We start from the raw sequence: 18,234 nt of genomic DNA on the forward strand, positions 1-18,234 counted from the left end.
TAAGTATTTTATTACTTTCGTTTATTCAACGGGCAGCGTTACGACGTCCCAGAGAGGTCCGTACGACAGCCCGAGCACGACTGACTCCAGTGTCGATCGTGCGGGCTGTATTTATAGGACCCGGCGCACGTGCTCGTGTTTTCAATCCATGTTGTTTTTACAATAATTTCACATCACAATGTAATTAAAGGAAAAATTATGAACTAATTTTAACTAAAATTACTGAATTATTCTCGTTTTTATAAATTATTGGTGTGTTGTAGTACTTGCGCCGATATATATGATAAGACTAACAAGATTATTAACACTTCATCAGTACTTATACCTTCTCATTTTATTAATCATTCGTTACTGCTTGTTTTGGAAATTTTCTTTCCGCACGCGTATTACGTATGGAAGCACTACGGTTTATAAAAACTCATGTCTCACTGGCCCCTGGGTAAATACAGAATAACGATGAATACTAAAAAAAAAACTATGTTTTATGCGTCTATTGCTTCCCAGATAAATATAATATTGATATTGTAACTTACGATGACAATTCGAGTACGCTGTCTTATTTTATTTGAATTGAGCTAAATATTGGCCTATTATTATTTTAGCTTAAGACGTACTTTATCGCTAATATACGTTATAAACCCTGATTACATCATTTCTAGTTTTCACTAAATTATCGATATGTTTATTCATTTTCGTACAACACTAAGTATTTTGACAGAAGTCAAATCTATGGTTACAGAGTTTTTTTTTAATTTCACTCCTTTTTGGAGACTTTGGCTCGCACATTCCATGCATCCGCCAGCTTCAAGATTTCTTTTCGATTCACATTGGAAGTTTTCTTGTATGTTCTACTTCAAAGTGTTTTTATTTATTTTACGGTAGGGAAACGAATCACGTTACATAAATGTACAACACGAGAATTTTGTCTGAGAGAAGTAGGTCTGAGAATCGGTTGCATCAAAATTTTAATAATTGATGTTTTTTAATATGTTATATGGCAATACGACGTTTGCTGGGTCAGCTAGTATACGATACTAATACTGATAAAATCAAAAATAAAAATTCAGCGAAAGAAAAAACGACCAATCGATTCAACGTTTCCCGCGCTTTTTCGGTTACAGAGTTCCTTTTACTTCAAGTTTTTATAGGTTATATTTTTCGCAAATTAAGAAAAAAGTTCTGAGGTTGTCATAATCACTTAAAGAATATTAGATTAGCGTAATTGTATTAAGTTTGAAATTGATGTAAATAAATTTGTAGTTATGTCTTGTCGTGATTGTGAATTTAGGCCTATCATAAAGCCGGAATTAAGTGTGTGTCTTACATATTTAATAGATAAATGTGTGAGTTTGACGACATCGGTTTCCATAGTAAAATGACACGATGCCACTTCTACTAGTTTTTTCTGTTCTGTGGTTATGACAGTTTCTAGCAAATTCACTTATGTGCCTATGTACATACATTACATTATAAAGAATATATTAAAAGCTGGCGACACATTTACATAACGTTCCAGGAAGACGTAGAAGTTCAATTCTTACGAAATTTCATCCAAGGATAAAAAATTTCATACAAACTTTTATCTCCTATTTCACCCTTTGGGGGTTGAATTTTTAAAAATCCTTCCTTTTTTATAGGTGCACTACGTCGCTAAAGGAATATTTGTGTAATATTTTTGTTTCTAGACCCAGCGGTTTCAGTTGTGATGGATCAGTCAGTCAGTTTCTGCTTCTATATAAATAGAAAATATTGATTTAAGATTCAAAACCAAGGATGAAACAGTCGAGAACCTTTTTAGGGAAAAACACTGCAATTTTTTTCTTCTAAGCTGTAGAAACGGACTTGTTAGTGACAATCCGTAAGCACGACGTCCTGTTTCCCACTAAAATCTGCAGCTATTTATTCACTCAATGCACGAAAATTTCCTCTAGTTTTACTTCAAAGAGCCATTCCCGGTAAAATGTTTTTAAAGGCAATAACGATCGGTGTACTATTGGAAGTCGATTGAAATATTTCTCGGACTCGATTTACAAATTTACTCGCCATTACTGCAAAAGTAAACTAAGTTTACCAGTGGGAAGCTTCTTTGCACAGGATGCCGGCTAGATTATGAGTACCACAATGGCGCCTATTTCCGCCATGAAGCAGTAATGTGTTAACATTACTGTGTTTCGGTGTGAAGGGCGGCGTAGCTAGTGAAATTACTGGGCAAATGAGACTACATCTTACGTCTGAAGGTGACGAACGCAATTGTAGTGCCACTCAGAATTTTTGACTTTTCAAGAATCCGGAGTACGACTGCATTGTAATGGGCAGGGCATATCAATTACCATCAGCTAAACGTCCTGCTCGTCTCATCCCGTATTTTCATAAAAAAAAGTAACATCAAGTATTGAATATAAAAAATCGTTATTCAGAACAAGGTTAAGCTAAAGCTTCAAAATTCCTAGCAAACTCACATGAACTATTATTGAAATGTTCACAATAATAATGGATTCAAGCTATAAAGTTTAGCGTATCAATTAATATACGATAATGTATATTTATAGAGTAAATTTTTGGAGTTTATTCCTTAAGAATCGATTTTCATATAAGGCGCCCGGTATGAGAAAAATATGGAGTAAAACCTACTCATAAAATTTTTGGTGCGCATCATTTCTCGCGCACCTTTCACTTTTTAGTTGTGTGTGTGTGTGTGTGTACTTGTGTTGTGTGTAGCCAGCATACACAGTATACTGCGTGATAGCTGACGCATGTAGTATATTATACCTATTAGGGTGTGCCAAAATGAAACTTCCTTGATGGACCTTTTAAAATTGGAACTTTGAGTTCCGCTTTTAACAAGAGTTGTGTTTGGGCGTTTCCTGACATATTTTGAGTGTTAAGGATTTATTTGATATTTATAGAATTTTTAATTAATACGCTTTTATTAGGTTCTGCTGTATGTCTGTTTGTAACCGACTCCATTGGACTTGATTTTGTTTAGTACATGTTCAAAGATAATCGTTCTTGAGGAGTATACTCCAGTCGTGTGTCGAAGGTGACACACATACTTTTTTATAAATTCTTTTTTAATTATTGATATCTATAACGGTTTTTATCTCCGAACATGATTCATATAATATTGGCTGCAGCACCTTATAAACTAATTTGTTGTGTTTAAACAGCTATTGTAAGAATACGTTGGATGAAAGCAGCGTAGGACCGATCGTCGTGGAAATCTTTGGGATCGGTCGGATGATGATGATGATGTATCTAATCTAATAACGAAAATAGGCTTTATATATTAAATTGAAACGATAAAATTGATGAAATCGAAAACAAATTTATTTTATGTCAAATATTCTGTCTCTATCGAGTTCGCTTAGTAGTAACCAAAATGCAATAGCACAGAATGCATCCAATTTCAGTAGCGTGCTGTGAAAGGATCTTGAAGGCAGACAAAAAAGTAAAACGCAATGAGAAATATCTCGGTAGCGCTCCGCCATTTGATTAACAACGGTTCTTTTGTTCTATTACAACCTTACTACTTTCTCTATCCGATTATTAGTGTTGAAATTATTAGTTCGTCGGTTTTATTCTGACGAATTTTTAGCTATACATTGACGAACGTTTGAATAGTCAAACAGTAATATTGATTACCTATTCAATTTTAATTATATGGACGAAACATTTTAACCGACGCTGCTCGGGATACGCCCCAGAACTCTTACCAACGAAGCCAATCTTCCAGTACAGTGGTAAGAGCGTTGATAAGATGCACGGGTTTGATCTTGTATCCCAGAAGTGAAGGAGCTTATAATAGCTGACCCAGCAAACGTTGTATTGCCATATAAAGTATTAATAAAAAAATCCATTGACATCTTGCAACCCCATTGCGGATCTCTGGATGTAACAGAATAATATAATAATCCCGATATAAAAATAGATGTTTATTGTAGACGGGTGAAAATTTGATGTTGTATGTATTTTTTAAAGTTGTATCATAAAAAAATAAAAAATAAATAATTTATCTAAAAATTAAAAATTTGGGGTAGACTACCCTTAACATTTAGGGGGATGAAAAATAGATGTTGTCCGATTATCAGACCTACCCAATATGCACACAAAATTTCATGAGAATCGGTCAAGCCGTTTCGGAGGAGTATAACTACAAACACCGCGACACGAGAATTTTATAATATATTAGATTAAATCAAATCTTATAACTATATTTACAATAAAATTACCACTATCATATACAATGACGTTCTATACATACGTCATTGTTAATATAGAATAAAAAGCGGCCAAGTGCGAGTCGGACTCGCCCATGAAGGGTTCCGTAGCAGCAAGTAACATTTATAAAAGCTCTTGTAGTTCGTTGTAACTTTGATCGATGTTTAAATAATAGTGTATTTTTTTATGTTTGTGTTGATTGAATGAAAGGTAAATTGCGGTTTACGATTTTAATGCTTTGTCATTGCGTGGCGTTGTATTCAAAGTGCGGTCATAACACTACTGAACGAAAACTCTGCTTAATACGTTATTCAACGCTGTGTAAGGCAGCGCATCAAGACAGTAACAAATATAGATTTCTTCGCATTTCATATGAAATTCTAGATTTTTTTTAAGTTTGATTACTTTTAATTACAGTACAAATGTGTTATCTTTCAATGACGTTTTGCCAACTTGTTAGCACGGACGAGTAAAAAAAGAAGGACTCCGCGCCGTGATATTAAAGCCAGTGAAGCACCGTTATGCTAGTGTGTGTGCGGTTACGGAGGATACTAATTACGCAATTTTTTCTCCCTTAAATAATCATATATGACCACAAATACTTATAAAGTATCGTTATTACACTATTCAACAACACACGACGGCCTTTTTAAAAATATTTTATTGAGACGCAAACTGATCTGTCACAGACGGTGATAATTCTCATAATGGCCGCCTATCGGCCTGTAGTAGTGTAAGTGTGTGCGTAGGGCTATATATTTACACGTTAATCGGCTTGTTTTGGTGCTACACTGTTATGTAAGATGACACGGAGTCCTTATTTTTTTACTAGTCCGTGCTTGTTGGTAGTGATATGATTCTGTTGCTATAGCTGTCACGGGATTTCTGAGCAAAAAACGTCGCATAATACCTCCAAACTCTCTTGCTTTTTGCTGAGTGGCTAAAGTTACGATTGTGTGGTCTAGCTTTACCGTGATGAACGACTACAACCTTTCCATTTATCAGTTCCGGGCGTTTTCTCTCAACTTCTTCCTTTATTAGCAATATTTATTGATATTGTGTATCCTAGGATGACTATCTACCTAGTCTAGCCATTAATGCTATTACAATAAATAAATTAATGAATTAGACGTTATTTTGCGGAAATCCATAATAAAATCCATATGTTATGAGTGTTCTTGCGTGTTAATGTCGCTAAGATTTGTCTTCAACCAATTCCACACGTGTTTCGCCTCTATATGAGGCATCCTAACGAGATGTTCACTCGCTGAAATCTGAATCTGGTATGAGACTGAATAGACTGAATCAATCTAGCTAAAAGTACATATAAACTTCAGGTCCCAGTAAAGTATCGATCACACAGCGCCGGACTCCCAGCGGCTCACACCTGGCTCGTTAAAAATGAAGCACCATTCACAACGTTTTCAACAAGACACGACGGATGCGAAGAAAGGGTGTGAAGATTGTGTTTGATGTTGCCATGATGGAAAGACTTGCTTATTTTTTTATTTGTTCGTTTCTTTTGCGCATATTATTATATTCTTAGGGTCACGGCACTTTTAAATGAAAATCTTTGAAAAAGAGATTTCTTTAGAATTATTTTTGATATCATTTAAATACCACCGTATCCTGCTATGAGAGAGAATAAACTCTCTCTCACTAATATGTATTAGCTAGAGACAAACAAAATCACGATGCGTCATGATTAATTTTTTTTGACATGGCATTTGTGGTCGACATTAGTATGTCGAACACAATATATACTTTTATTATGAGTAGGGGATTTAGATGCACTTAAATCCTAGGATCTATTGTGCCCCCTGCTTGCGCTCGTGTGCCTACCCTCGACTTCCTACGTCCAAAAAACAACAAATGATCTGTGGAAAAATCGAGACTACTGACTATGAAACGACTAGGATTTTAATTTTATTCTCAAGACCTATTACTTTTAAGAAGCGTAGGATCCAGGGCACGTCCTCTGCTTTGAGTAAAGGTGTTTAAAGACACCCCCGGCAATCTGGCAATGGTCTTGCATTCCTGAAGGATGTGTTTGGGGTCTTCAGTGGCTTCGCAGCGGAATCTGCATAGGTTTGATTCACTGAGACCTATTCTGGCTAGGTGCCCGTTCAGCCTGCAGTGGCCTGAGAGGAAACACGTGAGGGCTCTCAGTTGTCTCCACTCCAAGCTTATGCATTGTTTGGTACGCTTACGTTAATAGTTCCCTAAACACGGGGCCAGTGGGAGGCTCCTTTGTACAGGAAGCCGGCTAGATTATGGATACCACAACGGCGCCTATTTCTGCCGTGAAGCATTAATGTGTAAAAGTTACTGTGTTTCGGTTTGAAGGGCGCCGTCTCCTTGAGACATAAGATGTTAAATCTCATTTGCCCAGTTATTTCACTAGCTACGGCGTAATACCATAATCTAGGATCCTGCATCCTGTGCAAAGGACCCTCCCACTGGTTACTATAGTCGCTATACGCTAGTATATTCTTAGTCTTTGAGCTCGACTATGCAATGCGAGTTCGGGTTAACACAGTTATAGATATAAATAATATTGTAAATGTTATTAGTTTATTAATGTGGGAGTTCTCTGAAATAAATAAATAAATTATAGTACAAAAATTAAACTGTACCAAATTATTATATGATTCGCCATGAACAATTTTTTTACTTCTACATCGATTTTTCCTCTTTTTGAAGTGTATTTTATCGTTAATTTTCCAAACTACAACTTTGACATTTTTATTATTTCAAAATACATAAGTATTTATGATATATGATAAATAAAAAATGTTTGTAGTTCCGAGATCCATTATTATTGAATTAGTATATTATTTGATGCCTTGCCTCACGCTTGTCAGACATGGTCTCTAACCTAAAGTAGTATTGAACTGGTACCCTATGAATAGGAAACGAAATCGAGGCAGGCATAGAAAGAGATGGAGCGATGACATAGTAGAAACAGCAGGAAAGATGTGGACAAGAATTGCGCGAAGTGGGAACGAGTGGATATCAATGGAAGACGCTTTTATCGCTAAAGACGGTACTTATAACGAAAATAATATATCTATATATATATATAAATAAATTGATGTTCGTTAGTCTCGCTAAAACTCGAGAACGGCTGGACCGATTTGGTTAATTTTGGTCTTGATTCTTGAATTATTTGTGGAAGTCCAGAGAAGGTTTAAAAGGTGAATAAATAGGAAAATGCTGCTAAATTAAATAAAAACAACAAATTTGTTTATCCTTTGATGTATCCATACATAATTTCTATGAGAGAATTTATTGACGCACGGTTTGACAGTTACGACATCAGGGTGCATATTTTACGAAGTAATTTTTGATGTTATGATATATTATTGACAAATTCATATAAAAACATTATTTTATTTATTATATACAGAACAACGTCTGTCGGGTCAACTAGTAACTAATAATACTAACAAAACAGGCACTTTTATTCAAAAAAATGAAATAATAAATTTAATAAAAGTATTATTTTATGCAATTAGATACGAACGAGAATGTATAACTAAGTAAAAGCTTACAACTGAACAATATATATGTATGCTATTAATATTCAGTATAGCGGCAAGTGTTGCCGTGCAGAGCGCAGACTGTTAGATTAATGTGAAGCCAGTGATATATTACTTTCATTGTATTATTTCCTTTCGCCATTCCATACAATATTTTCAAAGGGCTATTATTAATGTTTCTACGTTAACCATCAACCGACTAATCAGTTTTTTTTAATGCTAGAGGAGGACAAATGTGCATACGGGTCAACTGATGTTAACTAATCTCCGCCGCTCACATTCTCTTGCAACACCAGAGGAAACGCAGAAGCATTTTAAAATGTCTCAGTCTCCAGCGTGTGATTTTAAATACTAGTATCGTCGGTGGAAAGCTATCGCTACCTTTTTCTTTTATGTTAAGTCCACGATACTTTAAAAAATGTCCGCTTCATCACTATTAGGCGCGAATTCAGCCTCACATGGAGTACTGTTCTCACCTCTGGGTGGGTGCTCCCCAGTACCAGCTTCTTTCACTTGACTGCACAGTAACTTCGTGAACAGATACGACTTAGGGACCTTCAAGAAAAAAGCATACCTTATAGGCCGGCAACGCATTTCTTGACACACCTGTTGATGCGGATGTCTATGGGCGGTTGCCTCACCTCTCCCCATTCTGTGAGCATCTTGCCCGTTTGCCCCCTATCATATAAAAAAAAAACACTTCACAGGAACACGTGATGATCTAGACTCTATAGAAGCTTGCGGGTCGAGAGTCTGGACGTCTTCATAAAGACCCTCGCTATAGTGGGGTTCTTGTGAGTTAACGATTAGGGTTTTGCTCTCAGCTCTGCTGGAATGCTGCCGACTCGTAGACTCATCCGTTCTCAACAACGCATGCACACTAAAACAAAGTTAAGTATAAATACGTAGTGACGTAGCTAAACTAATTTTTAATTATCTTTTAATTATTAATATCATTTAAATTACTGAATCTTCCATGGAAGATTTGTAAATTTTTAATGTTTGGTGATTGTAGAACTTGTAAGAAAAATAAACAAGAAACTTGACGGCCAGTTATTTAAATCAATGAGATTTTATAATAGCTGAAATACATAACAAATAAGTTTGCAAACTACATCCCATATAATATGAATCAGTTTATAAAAAGCATTTTAAATATCAATTATTTTCCAAAAATTTAATAATAAACTAAATAAATATAAAATATCGTTAAATATTGGATGCTTCAATCTATTTAGATTGAATTCATTGCTTGTGTAATGATGCTTCATGGACATGAGGATTGTGATTACTGTCATATTTAGTATTCGTATCGTATCAATCGAATACAATGATTTATTAACTATAAATTAGTAGTTTAGTAATTGTATTTTACTGAGATTTTATTTGAGAATAATGAAACATGCACAAGTTAATCACCGCTTCGAAGAAAACGTTACAAGTATTTTATTTTCAACCTACCTTCAATTAATTATTGGGATTAACTTATTACCTGTGCCATCAGTAATAAATTAATGATTGCTTAATACCTAGCTATACATTATGAATATTTCAGTAAACATGTGTTACCTACCTCTCCAAAGGTACACATTATAAAATAAAATATCTGTTAATATTTTAAGTTTTATATATGTCCGATGTTAATACATACTCATTTATCATATCGTTTCTATAAGGAAATGTCGCCGTTGAAATGTATTAAATATAAGATTGTTATTTCTTTGACTGTGTCAAGTAATATACTTTCTATATATTTATACTTGAATAAAGAACTTTAAAAAAAAATGTTTTCAATCACATCTCCTAGCAACAATACATCGTTCGTTGTAAACTTGTAACCGAGATTGCTGAATCCAAACAACGGAGTCCGCGCAAACAGAAACAGCCTGTAAATAAAGTTGGTAGACAGCTAAACGTCTATTGTTTGATCACAAAAGTATTTTATCAAATGTGGAACCGACGTGACATCGATTGCGAGGTGTGGCTTGCCTTTTGTGTAATCTGTGTGTTGTCAAGCAGTCTGTATATATATAATGTGTTTTTTATTTCCGATGGAATTATTGAGTTCGTGTTTTCAATCAAGAATTATAATATCAAACAGGCTTCGTCATGCTCGCTTAACTTACTCTTGTAAGTCATTGGTATTTTTGTTACATAAGTTTACATATATTGTAAGTACGACTCGAACCCGTGAACTCTCACGTGTCGTGTGATTGCTCTTCCAAGTTAATCAACCGTTCGAGAGACGTATTGATAACATTTTGTATGCTTTGTTCAATTCTCAGGTGGTTCGAGTCCCGAACGAAAAGAATTTCTCTTGTTCGTTTGTTATATGGAGTGTAGAGACAAGGAGAATCATCTCTCTCAGGGAGAAAAGTTGAAAAAGTGTCCAGTTTATGCTGTAAATAACAGTTCAAATTGCTTCCACAAAGGCGCTGGTGTAGGGACAGGGTATGGTATGAAGTATGGTGAATGTAGCAATTGTAAACGGACTGAAGTATGCTGAGTTAAAGTAGTTAATTATTGAAAATTTCAACAACTTACGTTGTTCAAAATAATATAGTAAATATAACCTTAAAGAATTATTATAGTGAAACGTGCACCTAGAGTGATTTTATATTTGGCGCTTCTATTAAGATCTACACTGATGCTAACGGAGCGCCACTCTAAGGACACTTTTTAACCGACTTCTAAGTGGATGATATAATTATAATTTGTGTACGGCTTTTTTAAGGAATTTTCATTTATGTTGATTATTTATTATTATAAAGTATTAACTCGTGTCCCGATAAGTGGGCTACCTGTTATTCAAAGCTAACAAACCTTCTTCATGATATTCCAGTGTCTTACAAGAATGTGAAATAGAGTTTCGAGCAGCGTTTTTTCGAAGTCGATTCCTTTTTTTCCTTTCCCGAAATTCTGTTTAATATATGACAATATATTAAACAGAAGTAGTATACCTGATGTAATCTAGAAAAATCCTACTGTAGTTTACAGAACAAACTATAACATACACTAAAGAGTAAAAGATAAAAAATGTACGTTTAAAAAAACCGACTACCTTCTATTTACATTTGGCTTGGCACCGACTTTAAACCTATCAAAAGTAGTATTTTTTCAATATTAAAGGTATATAATATATATGTATATAAGGTAAGGTATGCATAAGAGGTATATTAAATTAATTCTTTACAAAGTTATTTTATACTTTTCAGTTTTTAAAGTCGGTTTTTTTTAACGTAGTTTTTGTATCATATACACAGATGATTCTCCTTACCTTTACCCTCCATAGTTAGTTGGAAAATGGATAAAATTGGATGTCGTACGGTTATTGAGTAAGTATCTGTGTTTAATATTTTTTTTAGAATGGAACAAGTTAATTGAGGTTTGCATGATATTTTTTTTATTGCTAATCCTCCATCATATTCTATAGTTGCACGTTGGAACTTCGAATTTAAACGTGGAAGAACATACACCAAAAGTGACCCTCGCTCGGGTTACCCAACAATAGTAGTGAACAACCAAATGTTTTCATCACAGTACGTTCTATAGGCGAGTAAACAAAGATCCGACTGGTAGTGTGCATAGCATTTTACATGAACGCTTAGAGATAAAAAAAAAGTTATTGCCCACTGGGATCCTGGAATACTTACCGATTCACAAAAGCAAATTATACTGATCAAAAACATTTTTAGTTACAACAGGAAAACCTCGAACATCATCCCTAAGAAAGGAGAATGGGACTTTTGGGCCTGATGTTAACAATTTGAAATATACTTCTAAAAAAAAGGTATATTTTTCTGAGATAAAATACAAAAAACAAGCTCATTTTGCAATCTACAAATTGTGATTATAGAAATAAAGAAAATCGATTAAATTGTAATCGAATGAATATTTAATCGATTAAAATAACATTAAGATCCAGTTGTTTTATTTTAAATAAGGTGAGAGGTTTATTTTAAGTAAGTTAGTTAGGTGCATAATTATTTTATGTTCAAATGACCATGTTATGAATAAAATATATTATTTTCTTAGGAGAAAACAGAACTGGACAATTATTTTATTGTGCCCCATTTTTATACCTTCGATTACTCAGCTTCTAGATTGACAAATCTTGCAAAATTTTCAATTATGGAATTTTTAACTGTAAGCTTTTAAATTGTGCCACTTTCATATTGTACCTGTACCCAGGAACGCTTCCAGCGTTTCAATCTCCTTTAAAGCGAGTAAGTTACAAAATCATAGAGATATTTTCTAAGCTAGCCAAGGATTGGTCATGGATTGACTATCTCTAACAAGGAGCTATAGTAGTTTCAAAAACGATAAAACTTGCAGAGATTGCCTTGAGGCTGACGAAACGCCTCTTTATCTCTGCGACTGTAGCCAACTAATGCATAAGCGTAACACCATCCTTGGTGACTACACCTTGCTACTGATGACGTTTGTAATGCTCGCGTCAAGAAGATACTACGGTTTGTAAAGGCTGCAGGGCTTGACGACGAGCAATAAGTATGAGTGGCGAACACAATTACTAGGAATTATTAGAACTAGACAAATAGCCAACCTATTCATATAATAATAATAATAAGGAGCTATAGTAACTGGCTCTTTATATCCAGAACCAATAATCAATCATGAGATACGGTGATGAAACTAGCAAAAATTGTTTTGTTCCATCAAGATAATGCCCTGACTTGCATTTCTTATGTTTGCTTTGTCCTATGGTGCTACCGATGGCTGCAATACCTGAGCATCCTCCATATTCACCCCACCTATGCTCCGGTGATATACATCTGTTCCTAATATTTAAGGATTATATAAAAGAACAGAGATTCGGAAATGAAGAAGCTATGGTCGCGACTGTACATGAGATTTTAGGTGTTTATTGTCATATGTTTGTGGTTTTTTTTAAAGAAAGGAATATTGATTTAAGACAAAAGATGTTTCAGTCGAATAAAATTAGATTTAATAAAAGATACGCATATTTACTTTTCATTAAAACGCCCTACGTACATTTAGAAGATATACAGGAAACCTGCAGAAGTAATCTTTGAGCATTATGTTTCTCTCTCTATTTTATATTTAAAGTAAGGGATGGGTTTAGTCCCGTGATTAAATAATGCACCATCAGAGAGAAGAGCAGTAATAATCACGAAATGACCAGAGACTCAACCGCTGACTAAACAATGGTCTGCAAAGGGCGCGCGGCTTCCGTACAGAGCGCGCAGCTCCGAAACACTCCCCGCACGCCCGCCCATAGATTATTACCTATTATACAGACATGGCAATTTACAAATAGTTAGATTATACTAAACTTTAATAAAGTGTGGAATGTATTTATGGTTACGGAAAACAATTAAATATTGCAGTAAATTTGATTTCTCGAGCAACATATTGAAATCACAATACAGATTAATAAATTACTTTACTACTTATTTGAGCTGAAATTATCTTACTTATGACTTAGTAGGCTTATTACAAAAAAATACAATTTATAAATTATGCTGTACCGTATGTTTAGAGCCAATTGGGATTATTGCTGATTGCTGTAGCATCCGTCCGATGGAGAGGGTTTGTGGGACGCCACTTAGTCGCTTAGCTCGTTCCTTCTCATGTCCATGCTTCAGTCATTACTGGGATTTCTGTATCAGCTGCTAAAGACAGCAAATGGCATATATATATGACTTTCACCTTAATTTTTTGTGCAGTTTGGTGTCTCAAGCATTTGGCCCGTAAAGCCCCGAGGCGCAGGGATTCTACGAAGTACGTATCTTATATCGATAAATCTATTAGAACCCCAAGCGCAAGAACCAGTCTAGCTGTCTCACGCGTAAATGTTGCCAGTATTCATGATACACTTCCACCTAGTGTTTGCTTTCACTTAAGTAGCATATTAAGTAATAATATTAAAAAGATATTGCAAATATATAAACATTGTTATTAAAACTTACAGTCAATGTATATTTTAGAAAGGAAAATAATAATCATAGGCATATTACGTTTTCGATAAAGGTTCTCTGTTATTTCAGACTTTTAATCTTTGCTACATCGACGAGGGGAAGGCAACGTGGACAGTGCTCGACGCGTCGCGAGAGCACACAGTCGTACTTTAGGTTATTTAAAAAAAAACAATTCATATTATGGTACTCTGCTGTATTTGGTGTTAGTAGAAATGCAATAGAAGCTGCAAGGTAAGTTGCATTAAAACTTTAATTTTGATAATTGTATTTTTTATTTAATATTCTTTCTTATTTAAATAAAGGATGCCCCGAAAGTTTTGTTTCAGTATTTTACACATAATATTGATAATAATTTATTTTTCATGCAAATTTTTAATTCCGAAGAGATACTGTTAGGCTATTGTGAATTTGTGAATAATACTAGCATTGAGGATGGATTCTTTTGTTCTCTAACAACAATCACAACAATAGATTTCTCTGAATACGGCACTGATTATACTAATCTACTAAATATATAATAAAATTGTAACAGGCTGTGTAATACAAGTGGCATAAAAGGCATAAAAGGAATTTATTTTCTCAAAATTGATTCCTTTAGAATTCTTTTTGATGTCATTTCTTATAACTACTAGATACTACTACCGCTTCGGAAACAAATGGCGCTCCGAGAGAGAAGAAGCGGTGCAAGAAACTCTCCCAGGATTCTATTTTTGTGCTCTTTTGAATAAAAATATACAATATTGTACAGTCACTTCTATTGCTATAAAATAATCACAATCTACTCCCAGGCTGTCCGATCATTTAGATATTCAGCAGTGGAGTAATACGACAGAGCCATTTTTTTATAAAACATTTAAATTTATTTATAATGATAATGCCTGAACATTGGCTGGGACTTTATTATAGAAGTGTATACATTTACCCTTAAAGCTATTATGTATCTTATGAAGCCTACTAGAATTAGTTACAAGCAAAAATATAATGCAAAATTAATATTATTTTTTTTTCTTATTTTTTTTTGGTAGTTACTTAACATATTCAAGGCAATGTCCTTATTATTATTACGCCATGAACGCAAGAGATCAAATCACGAGAGATTTATTTTACATTTAGGAAACTTTACAAAAATAATTGACAAGTTAAGTTTCTCCGGTACTCAGATCGTAATAACTACACGCATTGTTGAAAACAAAGCAAATTGTATATAATATTTTTAACAAAGATATTTAAATGCGGAGTGACCAAAATGCTAATGAAGAGCTGAGAGAAGAGAGAGAGAAATCAAACGAAATGAAATTTTATTTGCAAGAAATATTGTATTTAAGATTTTATAAAATTTACATAATATTATTGATAAACCAATAAGTTTCGTCTATTGACTTGCAAAATATAAGTTATAAGTATATAAAATTCTCATGTCGCGGTGTTTGTATTTAAACTCCTTCGAAACGGCTTGACTGATTCTCATGAAATTTCGAGTGCACATTGGGTAGGTCTGATAATGGGACAACATCTCTTTTTCATCCCCCTAAATGTTAAGAGTGGTCCAAACCATTTTTTTTTAATTTTTTTACATTTTTTTTAAATTTGTTTGGTTATGAGTCAGCATTAAAAAATACATACAACTTCAAATTTTCACCCATCTACGGACAACAGTTACTTTTGTATCGCGATTTTAATATCGGCAATACAACGTTTGCTGGGTCAGCTAGTCTTATATATAAAATTCTCGTGTCACAATGTTAGTTTTTTTTTATTTATTTATCATATTACATATACCGATATAAAACTAGGTCAAATTAGCATCTAAAAAAACCACAAAGGTTAACAACTAATGCTAATAACACTTAATAATACGTCACAACTCAACAACAACTTATACTATAAATTAAATGAACACAGTGAAAATATTTTAAAAGACTTAAAAACGAATAAATATAATTTATAAATATTACTTAGCAGGTTCAAATTCTCTTAGCTGCTATAATTTATGTAATAGGTAATCCTTTATTCTATAATTAATGTTTTTAGTATTTAAATTTTGCCGCTCACTGGAGGGCAGCTTATTTAGCAAGCGAGGTATTAGGTAATCGGCAGTTCGTTCGCCGTACACGTTGCAGGCCCGGAGAATCGACAACCGGTTCTGAGTTATGGCTCTTGTTCTATCTTTTGCAATCTTATTTTTTCATTAAAAAAGTATTGGCTCAATAGCATAGTTACTCCTCCGAAACGGCTTTACCGATTTTTACCAAATTTTATATGCAGATTCAATAGGTCTAAGAATCGGCTACTATCTATTTTTCATCCCCCTAAATGTTACGGGTAGTCCACCCCAAAATCTTTTTTTATTTAAATACGCGTATAATTGTAACGGTTTTACATTAAATGTTTGCGTAAAAGTTACATTTTTATTTTAGTTAACCCGACCCGATTTTTTTTATTTTTATTTAATTATGATTCAGCATTGAAAAATACATACAAATTTAAATATTCGCCCTTCTTCGATCTACAACTATTTTTGTATCACAATTTTAATATTATTCTGTTCCATCCACCAAACCGATATAGGGTTGCAAGATGGCAATCGAATACAATAATTGTAGCACGATATATTTGGTAGGTCTGAAAATCGGTTGCATTAAAATTTTAATAATTGTTTTTTTTTAATATGTTATATGGCAATACGACGTTTGCTGGGTCAGCTAGTATGTTATAAAATTGTGTAAATACACTACTGTTATACTGGTACAAACGCAACAATTGCATTTTGGAGAATTGTTTCATTTTATTACAAGGCATAGAAGGCATTTATTTTCTCAAAATTAATTCCTTTAGAATTATTTTTGATGTTATTTCTAATATACTAGATACTACTACCGCTTCGGAAACAAATGGCGCTCTGAGAGAGAAGCAGCGGCGCAAGAAACTCTCCCAGCATTCTTTTTTTTAGGTTTAATGTTATCAATATCGTGCAAAACATGTGCTATAATGGCTATTCGTATTAACTGAATCATTAAGTTATAACTGAGTGGATTTTTTTAATAAAGTCCGCGGTTACTAATAATTGTGACCGTAATCACGACCATCATGTTCACGAAGCATCCTTACACAAACAATGAATTCAAGCTCTAAAGGTTGATGCATCCAATATACGGTAATTTATATTTATACAGTTTTTTTTTTTTAATGGAATAGGAGGACAAACGAGCGTACGGGTCACCTGGTGTTAAGTGATCACCGCCGCCCACATTCTCTTGCAACACCAGAGGAATCACAAGAGCGTTGCCGGCCTTTAAGGAAGGTGTACGCGCTTTTTTTGAAGGTACCCATGTCGTATCGTCCCGGAAACACCGCACAAGGAAGCTCATTCCACAGATTTGTGGTACGAGGGAGAAAGCTTCTTGAAAACCGCACTGTGAAGGACCGCCACACATCCAGATGGTGGGGATGATATCCTAACTTGTGGCGTGTCGTGCGATGGTGAAATTCGGCGGCAGGAATCAGGTTAAAAACAGTTAATTCTTTATGAAATAATTTATACTATTTAAACACAACTCATATATTGCATGCAACATCTTACAACCTATTTTTTTTGTATACTAGCTGATACCTGCGACTTCGACCGCGTACACACATGATAATAATAAAATCTTTATTTCTTAAAACTTTGTTAACTTCATATTGAATGAAGATTTATGAATCTACATAAAAATAATCTGATAGATAGTTAACTACTGTAGTTAATCTACCAACTATAGTTAACTAAAATTAATTTCCCTCCTGAGAAAGTTAGAGAGATATCAGAATTCTAAATAATTATCCATTTGAAAGTATGCAAATTGAAATTTGATTTCTGAACGACGGGGGACCCATCAAAGGAAAAACAAAAAAGTTGTTTTTATTCAATTCCGAGCATTTTCATATTTATTTTTATATACATTTATTTCACCTTATAAACCTTCTCTGGACTTACACAAATATTCCAAGACGAAAATTAGCCAAATCGGTCAGGCCGTTCTCGAGTTTTAGCGAGACTAACGAACAGGAATTCATTTTTATATATAAGAATATTACAGCCATTGTAAGATTCTTTATTTGATTGAAAAGAATGGCCGTTCAGTTTCTTATATGTTCTTCTCACGAGGTCAACTTTTTACGAACATATGGTAAACTCAGTAATTTAAAAGAAATATTTGTAGTGACGATTTAAAAGCGGTTAGTTTAAACCTAATTGAATAAAGTTCATTTGACTTTGACTTTGAGTTCTGGACTAAGACGAAGAGAATTATACTCAAAATATTCTGCTTTTTGACTCGGTGATAATCTTTAAAAGTTACCTATGTGAAAACACTGAAAAATATTACTTGACTTTGATTTTAAATATTTATGAACGAGTACATGTTGCAAGTTGTCAGATATTAATGGTTTCAGTTGATATTTTGACGTTCAGCATTGGTTTAGTTCTGGAGCAATTATTGACCATTACACCTGTACACCTCAAAATATTAATTTTT

The 18,234-nt window shown here is 33.9% G+C and overlaps 1 protein-coding gene across 1 annotated transcript in view; it reads left to right on the plus strand.

Moving 5' to 3' along the window:
* Positions 1-13,831: 13,831 nt before the first annotated feature.
* LOC126969410 (thrombospondin type-1 domain-containing protein 7A-like) overlaps positions 13,832-18,234 on the plus strand; it is a 131,965-nt gene continuing 127,562 nt past the window's right edge. Inside the window, exon 1 of the mRNA XM_050814810.1 lies at positions 13,832-13,951. The gene's annotated coding sequence lies outside the window, so the exon portion shown is untranslated. The remainder of the gene's footprint in view (positions 13,952-18,234) is intronic.

The sequence above is a fragment of the Leptidea sinapis genome, chromosome 18, assembly GCF_905404315.1.
Source record: "Leptidea sinapis chromosome 18, ilLepSina1.1, whole genome shotgun sequence".
Taxonomy (NCBI): Eukaryota; Metazoa; Arthropoda; class Insecta; order Lepidoptera; family Pieridae; genus Leptidea; species Leptidea sinapis.